A 12,725-nucleotide genomic window follows, 5' to 3' on the forward strand; every position below is an offset into this window, starting at 1 on the left:
ATGAAAAGCTTCGCATCACCAGGTGTCGGTGAGGAGGTGGTACAGTTGGACACATCACTGGTGAGAATGAAAGATGTATGACTTTAGAGATTACTCAGCAGATTTTTCATAAAACTAAATATACACCTACCCTGTAACCCCAAATTTCACTCATAAGTGTATTTCCAGGAGAACACCTACATATATCCATGAAAGATGATAAGAGCAGCTTTATTCACAACATCTTCAAACTAAAAACAAGCCCATTTCCATCAGCGTAAGGAGTAACCATCTTTTGGTACACTTACACAATGGACATTACCCTGAAGTAAAAATGACTCAGCTGCTTCTTGATGCTCTCCCTTGGGCAGAGGCACCAGCCACTGGCGGGCAGTTCTGGGCCATGAAGCAGCTGAATGCAGAGCGCCAGGGGTCCCAGGGCTAGTGTTGGCCCACTGGTGGCTGGATCCAGGTTCCAGGGTGGGTGATTGTGGGCCTGGGGCTACCAGCTCCAGTGTCAGCCTACCAGTTCCCGATGGGGCTGGCTGTGAGGTCCTGGGAGGTCCAAAGCTGGTGTCAGGTCACTGTTTAATGGGCATGGATTCTGGGGCAGCTGGATCAGGAGTCCAAGGTGTCTTGGAGCTGGTGTCGGCCTGATGGTGGGCCAGGCTGTGGCCTGGCAGGGGTGTCCTGAAGCTGGTGCCAGCCTGCTGGTGGGCAGAGCCAGATTCCAGAAGATCTGGCTACAGAGTCTTGGGGGCCCCATTCTGATGTTGGTCCACTGGTGGGTGGCACCAGCTACAGACACAGCTGGATTCAGGGTCTAAGATCCCCAAGGTTGGTATTGATCTGCTGGTGGATGGGGCTGGGTCCTTGGTGGGGTGACTGAGAGGCCCAAGGCATCCTAGCGCTGGTGGTGGCCTGCTGGCAGTGTAGACTGGATCCTGACATGGAAGACTGTGGGGCTGTGGTTGTCCTGAGGCTAGTTCTGGCCCACTGGTGGGTAGACTGGGATCTGAGGTCTCTGGCTGCAGGGCCCAGGGGTCCTGGAGGTGGTCTTGGCCTGTTGGTGGGTGGGCCAGGTCCTGATGGATGGCTGCAGGGCTCAAGGCCTGCCAGGGCAACTGACAGTGCGCTGGCGGGCCCTCTTAGGGATGGGGCAGGGTCCCAGGGTGCCCAGGGAGTCCCGGGCAGCTGGCCTGGTGGTGGGCAGAGCTGTATCCCTGCCTGGCTAGCTGCTTGACTTGAGCCATCCCAGTACTGGTACGGAATGGCCGGTGGCTAGGTCTGGGTCCTGGGGCTAATAAGCCAGAGGGAGGATTCTAAGCCAGTGCCAGTGTCCTCATGGTAGAGCGAGCTCCTCAAAATGGCTCTCACTGAAGTCTGTGTCCCCAGGGAGAACTCCGGCTGCCTCCGGCCTCTCCAGGAAGCTCACTCTTCAAGATCAGCAGATGAGTCTGACCCAGTCTCCTTTCAAACTACTGCTTCTGCCTTGGGTCTCAGGGTGTTAGATTTTGAGTGTGCCCTTTAAGAGTGGGGTCTCTATTCCCCACATTCCTCTGTCTCTCCCAAAAGTAGGCTCCCTGGCCTTTACCCCCAGCGTCCTGGGGGGCGGGCTTCCTGGTGCAGGCTGAAGGTGGGGAAACCTTGTCTAGAAACTTCAGTTTAAAATGTCATCCTAAAACATGTATTTTTAGGGGGAACCTTTGCTTTTTGCTATGCTTAGAGTGCTTAATTAATATTTTAAATATATTTGAAAATAAAGATGCTTTCCACATACTTGGACTCTGTTGCTTAGACTAAAGAGTTGTTAATTAACATACACTAGGTTCTGCCTATTTACTGACTTACTTAAGCAGCAAGAATTAAATATTGGCTTTTCTAAAAATGGAACTACTGAGATTGAGATATGAGGAATGTGAAGTGTAAGACTAATAGTTCATGGTGAACAGTAGAACAAAACTGCAGCTTCTGTCAATAACTCTATTTATCAAACTTAATATTCTTTTAGCTGCATGTTCTTTGATGATGGTGAGGTGACCAATGCATTATTTTTCAAAAAAATTTAAGCATGGTTACTAATTGTGTCAGCATTATGTAGGACACCTTGCGTTTTATCTCCTTAGCTTGTTATAAACTACCACAATTAAAACACTTTTTACATGTACCTACTGACATTGGGCCATGCTATGAAGGCTGTTATGAGAAAAAGATACCCTGCCTCGCTATGCATTGTAAGAATTCCTCCAAGTTTTTATTTGTATTTATCTTTTGAAATTTGCAAGGAACATGGTCAACACAGAGCAAAGAAATTTTATATTTTTGCTGATGCTAATGCAATCAAGCATACACATAGTTTTAAAAGTCTTAATCTCAATGTCACTAATTTTTAAAAATTATTTTTTATTTATTCAGTTATGTATGCTAAACCCTTATGTGTTCATTGAATATAAATAAAGCCGCAATTTCATTAACAGAAAGTGAGATGAAGGGTGCAACGTAACATGAAGTGACACTGGATCCCCTGGACAAGATGAACTTATGTTTTATATCATTAATGCTATAAAGATTTAGGTTTATTTTGTGTCTGGTACTTTCAAATAGTTATGAGCTTTATATCTTTTAATATCTTGCATTAACCAACTATAAATTCCTAGGGTTATTTAAAAGATTTCATATCTTTAAAAGACACATTCATTACTTGATTTTTAAAGACAAAAATCTCATACTGCTTACTTACAAAAGGCAGCACTTTGTGAAATCCAGACACTCAAACAAAAGGTTGGATTTTGCTGATTTTTTTAAGTTGATTTTTTGGGGTCTTTATAGGTGTCTCTACTGTAACCCGAGAGCAGTGCTCATGAAAAGTTGGTCTCTGAACCCTCTCTCAGGTGAATACGAGCCTTAAATGACCTCTACTGTTCACCATTCCCAGGCACTTCTCAGCTCAAGTCCCAGCTTACATCTTGATGGCTTTGCAGCAGAAGGGGAAGCTGTGTCCGTGTCAACATGATGCCATCAGACTACTTGTGGTGAGAGTGGGCAGGGACTATCCAGCCAGGACCTCTTCGTCCAGTTTTAATTTGTTGCTTATAGCCCTTCAATCAAAGGATTGACTGAGACTGAAGTGGGCTATTGGCTGTAGATGAGGAACGGCCTTTTCAGACTGAAATTAATCATTCTAGAAATAAACATAATCTTACTTGTATCTCAAAAAGTAGATCACATTCAGAGATAGGATGGCCTGATGGGAGAAAGACTGCAGGAGGTACTAGAGAGTCTGCTTCTGGAATGACTGTCCTTCAGTCTTCTCTTAGAATCTTACAACTTGAGTGTAATTAGCAAAGAAAGTCTGCAAATGAGTAAGTTAAATACAGATGCTTTCTGTGAGACCTACTTACAGAAACATCTCCACTTCAGTTCACAGGGAATACAAGGGCGGAACAGCACGGGCACTGCGACTTAGGCGGGTGAGCTAGGGTAGTTGGTTAAGTATGTCAATGTCTATATTCTGAGGCTGAGAAGCTCACCTCCATTTCTCTTCCATATGTGGAAGAACACTGCCTGGGGTTTTCTGAGTATCAGCAGACATAATTAAATTCACAAAACAGTTACCGAGCAATTACTTTGCATCAGACAAATTCTAGGCACTAGGACCAATGTCAAATGATTAAGATTCTAATAGTCTGAGTGAGACTCATTGAATTTTAAGAACCTCAGAGATTAGTTTTGCTTAAGTAAAGACAATAAACAAGGAGAGAGGAGACACGGGAGGGTATGACCATAAACTCAGACAACTACTTAGGGTTTGGGAACTAACAAGTCAATGGAAGGGGAGGTAGTGTTTGTGTCACTACAAAGAAGCAGTGTAAGAACAGCTCTGGTGGGACAGCAAAATGCTTAGGAGACTAACCAGGGGCCAGAAGGCTTGGATTCAATTCCTGGTTCTATCACTTTCAGCTATAGAACCGTCAGCAGGTCACAAACCCTCTTTGCCTCGTTTTTCCCATCTGTAAAGTGGGGATGATCGTAGTATATATTTCAGAGGGTTGCCAATTATGTTTAGTAATAATAATTATCTTTGTTAGTATTATTATTGCATGTGTTACACTTATTCTGAATCAAAAGTTAATAAAGCCAAATACTACTTCTGATTAAGACAAGTAAAGTGTTAATCTAATATACACTTTTTAAAACTGTATTTTGCTAGTTGCACTTAGTAACTAAACAGTCTACAGGCAAACACTGTATGTCCAACGTATAAATGACCAACCCCCTCTGCAGGAATCTATCATGAATAAGCTAGGTTTGAAGCAAGAAAATGTCATTGGTCACCACACAGAGAAATGAGATAGACAAGAAACAGAAGGAAGGAAAGCAGCGGGTCAGAGAGTCTGAAAGGGATATGAAGGCAAGCTGTGTTCACATGAAAAGTGAAACCAAAAAATCCAGTTAAGAAACTGGTTCTCATATGAGAAACAGAGGTAATAATACCCAGCTCTTCCACACTGGGAAATAGTAAGAGTATTAATTTTTATTGTTCTGATCTTTTTGACAGGAAGCTGTCACCCATTCAAGGTACTGTGTCTACTATTATATTCCATACCCTTGCAACTTTGAAAATATTACTTGCATAAATAGTAAATAACTAAATAAAACTCAATGTAAAAAATCTAAAAGATACACTTGGAAACATTTTTCATTCTCTGTTGGAAAATTTGCCTGAAAATTTTAATTTAACTATGATGTAATCTACAGGACTTTCTCCTCTGCCATCTTGAATTTCAAGGACTTTGTAAACGATGAGTCAATGGGACAAAATATATGAAACAACTGTTTTCAGACACTGGACAACCAGCAGCATAAAAATATGATTCCTAAGCAAAGATAAACCAGTGAGCTGAGTACTTGAAGGTATGCATACTCTGGAGTGCTGAGCCAGGAGGGGGAGATCAGGACAGCCTCTCATGTTAAGGAGACAGAGATAAGAGTACAGAAAAGATAAGGTGATGAGAAGCTGCAGGGCAGCGATAAAGAGAGGAGGCACCTATGTAGAAACAGCACTAGAAATCTGCATGGAGTCCCCTTGAGTCTTTCCTGAAAACTAAGTCATGTATACGCAGGTTGAGCAAAGAACGGCTGAAAAGCTGCAGGCTGGATAATTCCCAGAGTTCACACAGGGTAAGAAGACTCTGAAGCTCTAACCAGCTTCAGTAGAAAAAAAATTCTTGTTGTTCAGCAGAGGCATTCAGTAGAAACCTCTAAAAAGCTATGCGTTGGAAGCAGTGTCAAGTTCTACTAGAATAAAAACTACTCTAGACTTCCCATAACAAAGCATAAGGAAAGCCTTGAAAGGATCAAGCTACCTGCCAGCACAAAGCTCAACACTCTTTAAAAGAAGGAAATAAAATCTAGACACTCAACAATGTAAAAATCTACAATACATACAACACACAAGTTAAAAAATCACCAGAATTACAAGGAGGAGAAAGGGACCACAATTAAGAGGAGCAGCAGTCAATAGAAAGAGACCCAGAAATGAACGAATACTGGGATCAGCAGAATGTGCAAAATGGTGAAGACCTGAAAAAAAAAAAAAAGAACATGAGCAAACATACTAAAGAGATGGGAAAAAACATCCAAAAGAACTTCCATAGAGAAAGAAAAAAGAATCATTCAATGAATTAACAAAAAATTAAAGAAAAAAAATCAGTGAACTTGAAGACATAGCAATAAAAACTGAAGCAAAGAGGAAAAAATGCTTTAAAAAAATGAAAGTCTTAGTGACCTGAGGGAAAAATGTAACTTTCTAACATACTTGTAGTTAGGATCAGAAAGCAAATGATACTTGAAGAATTAATGGCAAAAACATTTTTCATTTTGATGGAAACTATAAATTCACAGATCAATTGATGCTCAACCACCTCCAAACAGGATAAATGCAAGAAAAGCACACCAAGATACATCATAATCAAACTGTCAAAAAATTGGCATAAGGAGAAAATTTTCAAAACAGTGGGGTACAAAGACGTAATATGTACAAAACCACAATAATAGGAATTACCACTGACTTCTCATGAGAAATAATGTCAGGGGACAAGAGAATGAAATCATAAAGTTGCTCAAAGAAAAAAAAACTACCTAATATTTTAAATCAAGCAAAAATGTTCTTCAAAAACAGAGGCAAAAATATGTTTTCAGACAAATGAACACTGAGAAAATTTATTCCTAGTAGACCTGCACTATAAGAAATCTTGTTAAAGGAGTTTCTTCATGCTGAAGAAAAATACTAGATAGAAACTTAAAATAATACTAGATAGCAACTATTTTAAAGATGCTAAGAGAATAGATCTTAAAAGTTCTCATAACAAGAAAAAATAATTTTCTTGTAATTATGTATGGTGACAGATGTTAACTAGACTTATTGGGGTGATCATGTCACAATGTATACAGATATTAAATCACTATATTGTACACCTGAAACTAATACAATGCTATATAAACCAACTATATCTTATTTTAAAAAGTAAAAAAAGAAAGAAATTCAAATCTATGTGAAGGAATGCAAGTCACTGGGAATGGTAAATATGTGGATAAATACAAATTTTTATATAAGCATAAACTTTTAATCTTCCTTAAAAGTAAAAAAAAAAATGGTAACAAACTGTTAAAAACAATAATAATAATAATAATACATCATGGAGTTTCTAAGATATATAGAACAAAGGTATGCCAAAAATAGCAAAAAGATTGCAGGGAGTTGATGGTTGGTAACACTCATATAAACTGGTATAGTGTTATTTGAAATTGGACTGTAATAAGATAAAGATGCATATTGTGAATCAAAGGACAACTAAGAGAAAACAGAGCAGAGAAGTGCAACTGACAGGCCAAGACAAGGGCTAAGTTGGAATGCTATAGATACGAATCCAAAACAATGCAGGACAAAAGAAATAACAAAAAAAGATGGAAAGATAAAAAATAAATGGCAAAACAGGAAATAACCATACCAGTGAGTATATTTTTGCAAAGGGTATAAACATCTCAATGAAAAGTCAGAGATTGTCAGGTTGGATATAAAAGCAAAACTCAGCTATATGCTATCTACAAGAAAACCAATTTAAATATAAAAACAGACACATTAAAAGTTGGAAGATGGAAAAAGATACCCCTCCCCAACCATGCTTTGGAAATATTTGTCCTGGCTTCACAGATTCCCCTGGTCCCAGCGTAAAAATCCTTTTTCTGTCTTCTGCATGGGTCTATTACCCACTCCCAACAGATGAGGCAGCAGTGCACTTACAATTCCTTAGTAGTTCAGCCTGTAACATAGGCAACTCATCCTACCTGTTCAAGCTCTTTCCAAAGTAATACAATTTTCCTTTTAAGTATTTTTCACTTATCAATGTCCTTACTGAAAGCGATATTGTCTTTTCAAATACTTTAAATTTTAAACCCAATGAAATTACCTGCCAGTTCTTAGAGTTTTAATTCATTCTCTTGTTTATCTTCAGTTAGTTCCATGTTAGCTTGATTACTAAAACAAATTTACTTAACCGAGCATTGCATGTTAACAGTACATTTCCGTGCAATCCTTTGTGTAAATTTAAAAAATGTCTCTAACAATACAAATGTCCTCCCAAGCACTCCTGTCAAAAGCTAAATATTTGGAAGCTATGAGGAAACTGTTTTGAAATAAAGCAGTAGATGCCCAGGCTCAGTGACGCTCTCCTGTCAAGCAGCCCACCGCACAGGTGGACAGCCACCACGGACCTCGCAAACCTTGCGGGGCATGGGAAACCCAGGCAAAAAACCGTGACATCCTGGTACTTCTTTTGTGGTAAGAAGTAAAATCCTTTTGCTTCTGCCCCAGAAATCTTGCATCTGCTGTCAGCAGCCACAAAACTGGCAGGCTGACTTGTTGGCTTGGAAGAAGAGTAAAAACCTCAGACCCCACACAGTTCATGACAGTCATTGCTTTGTCCACCGTGTAAAAAATCTACGCGTCTTGAGAACAGGCACTCTAATAACCGGAGGCTGTGAGTCTCCTGCCACTTTGTCTAATTATAGTTTGGTGTTCTTAAAGGTGTTCTTAAAATCTTAAACTGTAATCTGACTTCCATTTATATTTTAAAAAATTAAATGAAAAACTGAAACTGAGGAAATTAAAGAGATCAGGTTTCACCAAAGTCTTGAGACTGCCAAAGGTCTATGGCACTTGTAGAGCCCCAGCTCAGTCAGCTAGCAGGATTCCCAAGACAGATGAGGCCTCTTGGTCAGCGTCAGGGCCGACCACACCCAAAGGCAGGACACAAGCCCAGTCAGTCTTCGCTGCCTGGTTCCTCCTTCCCTTTCTTGTCTGATCTCCCCTGAGTTTACAAAAGCTACCTGGGTTCTCTTATCTACCTTATCTGTGGAAAATCACTTAACAAATTACTTTCCTAGTTAGGTCTTTTTGGCAAAGTGCTATTAGATTAAACAGTATCTCAGGCATGAAATTTCAGATATTTAGAGGCTCTCAAATACAAATACAAATCAACATGTTCCATATGTATATATGTATACGTATATATGTATATGTATACACACACACATGAAACTCCAACCAAAATAATGAACAGAGAGAGTTAAAAATAAGATTTAACTTTTGCCTGTTAAAATATCAACACATTTAAGTCCATGCATAGACCAGCCTTTGAAAAATACAGAAAGACACAAAAATCATTTAATGATTAGTGTATATTATACTTATATTATGCACGTATTCCTTATTTAATCTTGAATAATCCGTGGAAGATATTAAGCCTTTCTCAAAAAATTGCTCCTTTTCCTCTTGTTCTTCTACTGTGTCCAGTCCTAATCCAAGAACACCGTGATTGAGCTCAGAAACTACTATATCTAAATGGAAAGCACAAATATATTTTATTAACATACAGAATTTTGATAAAATTAATTTAATGATGCATCTTTTGACATTATATAAAAAAACTTGAAAAAATTTAAAACATATTTAGTCTTACCCACCAAGTATAGCTTTACATTCACAACATGTAAAGATATAAGGCTTCTCCAGAGGTGTAATTTTAAACCTTCTAGGAAGATATTAAGTCTGTCTACATACCTCAGTAAAGGAGGCTCCACAATAGTTATAAATTAATTTTTCTAAAAATTCTAATTATAAGCATAGTAACCTGTCAACTCATGGCCCTCACATTTCTTACCAGTGGGTTCTAAGCTGTCAATCCTTAAGACAGAAGTTCCACTGCCCTTAAGAAACTGAATCCCTTCAGACTCCTCTTCTATTTCCATAATAGTCTTCTTTGTTTTCAAATAGCTCATATTTGTTCCAAGCAGTCCTAGGGATGGGATTTAATATAGTTGGATATTTATATTAAGAAAACTGTTTTGACTATTATGCATGGGCGGGGGCAGCGACACCGGGAGTGGGAAATGGGAGCAAATCCCCGCGCTAGCATGGGGCAGCCCCAATCCTGCCATCTCCTGAGCACACCCCGACTGCCTCCCAGGAGCAGGCTGACAGAGAGAAATTCTTTCCAGGAATTTCCTGCCCCCAAGCCAGGCAGCGGGGGAGATGGGAGCAAGTCCACTGGCTCTCCCAGGGCAGCCCGCCGCCTGCTCCCGGGGCCGGGCTGCCCCCTCCCTCCCGGCAGCACCATCAAGCACCCAAGGCCCACTGGCGAGAGGTTTGCAGCCCGGGACCACCTTGACCCGTGGGCTCTGAGAAGGCACTGGGCACAGGGGGAGGGGTGGGGGAGTGGGAGTGGGGTCAGACACCCGGGCAGGCATTGGAACGGCCTGCAGCCCCGCCCGCCCAGGCCGGGAACCTGAGACACAGGGCTGTGTGCCCCCACTCTGCCCGGTATCCCTGTCTGGAGGCTGTCGCCCTGGTGATCGGAACCCGGACCGCCCCGCCCCCGCGAGGTGAGGGGTGAGGGGGTCCGCTAGGGTATGGGTGCACTCCAGGTGTGGGGGATCCCGCGGGGAGGGGGGACAGGCTGAGAGGGGAGAGGGGTCGCTGGGAGTGGAATTGACTCGGCTGAGGGTTGGGGGCTAATTCCTGGATGAAGGGTGAGGGGACTACCTCTGGATGGTGGGGGGACCCGGGGTGACGCAGGAGGGGTCCGCTTGGTTTGTGGGGGCTGTAGCTTAGGACGTAGTGGGGCGCAGACGGGGGCGGGGACTTAGGGGTGAGAAGGAGCCTTGTCCTGGGGGTCCGATCAGTCCGGGACCGGGCCTGGAAGAGGGTGGAGAGGCAGTGAGTGGGTTGGGGTCGGCGAGCAGGGGGAGTGGGGCTGGGGAATGTGGCCTGGCCCGGGGCGGTGGTCGTTCTAGTTGGGTGCTGGGACCCTGTGGGGTGCGGGGTGGGGGCGTTGGGGTTGGGGACCTGGCCAGCCCTGGCCGCGGAGTGGGGCCGCCCCGCCCCACTCGCGGGGACCCTACTGCGGGAGCCGCAGCCTAGCGTCCGCGCTGAGGGTAGGAGGGGGAGGGGCGCGCGCGGACGCGGGAGCGCGCCCAGAGCCAGTGGAAGCCGGGCGGGAGCCGCGTGCTCCTGGACCAGCTCCCTGAAGAGGAACGCGGCCTGGGGTCTGGGCCGCCTGCCGCCTGCTGTCGCCTCTGCTGCCGCCGCCCGGCTGGTAAGGGGGCGCTGGTGGGGGCGCGCAGGTCGGGAGCCGGCGGGTGAGGCCTGGGCTGTGCAGCTGGGGAGGTGCACAGGGAGGGCTGCGGAGGTAGGTGAGGTCCTGGCCGCGTGGCCCGTTAGGACCCTGAGGCGGGCCCCAGGCCCGCCGCCCTGGTTGGGCCCCCCCCCAACATTAGTGCTCACTGAAACCCGCGTCTTTCTTGGCAGCCGCTCATATGCGGGCTTTGGAGTGTGGGAACAGCCCCGGGAGGTGGGAGGGCGCTGGACGGCCCCGGAGCACCTCAGACTGGCCCTCAGGCCATGGCCGGCCCGCGCGGGTGGGCCCGCCTTGGGAGCGGAGGCCGCCCCGGACCCTGTGGGGCACCTGCGAGCTGCAGCAGAAGAAGGGGCGAGGCCCGGCCTTTGGGAGCTTGTTAGCCTGCCCCCGGAATCCAAAGCTTTTGACAAGTGTATTTTCCGTCTTCTGAGGAATCTCCCTTCTGTTTTCCACAGTGGCTGCGCAAAACTACATTCCCACCAACAGTGTGGGAGGGTTCCCTTTTCTCCACAGCCTCTCCAGCATTTATCCTTTGTGGATTTGAATGATGACCTTTCTGACTGGTGTGAGGTGATACCTCATAGTAGTTTTGATTTGCACTTCTCTATTAATTATCGATGTTGAGCATCTTTTCCTGGGTCTGTTAGTCATTTACCTCCTCTCTTTTACAGCCTCGGATTTGATTCTTCCTTTCTCAGCCCACGTTCACTTCCCTGGCTCTCGCGATAGTTCACTGCTGCTTGATCATTGCCTTCCTAGTTCCCGTCTGTCCTTCTTGTACCTGTGTCTCCCAGCAGGGCAGTTTTGATCTTTGGACTGGGATAGTTCTTTTTTCTCCAGGATTCTTGCAAATAGCAGATGCCTGCCATCTGTGACCTCCCCCTAGAACTGCAGCCATGTTCCCACAGTCCTGGTGACAGACGCAAACGTCTGGGGAATGGTCGTGCTCCCAGTCTGCTCATACCTCCACACTGGGTTTTGCCAAGTACAGCTTCCATTGTCCCTTTGCTTCCTCGTTTAAACATCTTCAGCGGATTTCCACTGACAATGAAGAAGACAGAGCTGTCTATTTATCCCCCAGTTTTACTTCCCATTTCTGCCTGCCTTGGAGGTTGTGCTCAGTACTTTCTGTGCTTCTCAGCCACCTGTTTGCTTTTGCCACACCCTGCTCTTAGATGGCCTCTGTCTGTTTCTCCTATTCAAAGTCTCCTGTGCCCTCCTAGATGTAATTGAAATGTTAATTCTGCAGTGAAACCATCCCTGATCACACCCTGTCTCCCAGATGAGAAGGGATCTCTCCTTATTCGGAACCTCCCTTTTTGCCCTGTGGTGTGGAAACTGAAGGGAGACAGGGACAGTCTGATCCACGTTTGTGTTCCCTGCATCTCTGTCCTCGGTCCTGCCTTAAGGTCATGCTCAAGAAATACTCCTCGAAATAAACTGAATGGGAGGTCCAGTGAATCCTGCTATGCTGCCTCTGTTCATGATAATTGACTTCTCACCTACTATAAAATTTTCAGAGAAGTGTCATGAGAGGTTATATATATAGCTCCAGAGTGAAGTTTTAACAACAGATCTACTCCGTTCTGAAAGATACGTTTGTTCTTTCGTTTTACATCATTAAATTCCTTTTAGTAGCTAAACTCACACATTTTCAACTCTTCATCACGAGTTTGATCTGTTTTTCCTGCAAATCTCAGTTTGAGAAGCTGAGTAGAAGGAATGAAACCTGCTTCTAAGGTGTCCTACTAAAGGGCCAAGGGTAACTGAAGCACATCTTTGAAATTAAGTGTGACCCCCCCCACCATTAATCCATCAAATTTTGCCAATGACGCAGCAAAACATATTGGCATTTGGGCATCTCTAGTGATTACCTGTGAACACGTATCTTTGCCATTTGGACTGTGCTTCTGGTTTTCCTCATCACGCTCCATGGGGTTTACACCTGGGTCTGGGTGACTCCTGGTTTAGAGCTGGCAGGTGGCTGGAGCCTCTGATTTGGTGCTACCGTGGAATGGCTCCTGGCCTATCTTCCTCTTCCGGGCTTCT

The 12,725-nt window shown here is 44.2% G+C and overlaps 1 long non-coding RNA gene across 1 annotated transcript; it reads right to left on the reverse strand.

Annotated features, from left to right (window-relative positions):
- Positions 1-8,613: 8,613 nt before the first annotated feature.
- On the reverse strand, positions 8,614-10,124 carry LOC140685631 (uncharacterized). The gene is made up of 3 exons (XR_012058883.1): positions 10,082-10,124; positions 9,201-9,335; positions 8,614-8,877 (listed from the first exon to the last, which is right to left on the reverse strand). It is a non-coding gene; the product is annotated as an uncharacterized lncRNA (long non-coding RNA).
- Between the last annotated feature and the right edge of the window lie 2,601 nt (positions 10,125-12,725).

The sequence above is a fragment of the Vicugna pacos genome, chromosome 15, assembly GCF_048564905.1.
Source record: "Vicugna pacos chromosome 15, VicPac4, whole genome shotgun sequence".
NCBI classification, from domain to species: domain Eukaryota; kingdom Metazoa; phylum Chordata; class Mammalia; order Artiodactyla; family Camelidae; genus Vicugna; species Vicugna pacos.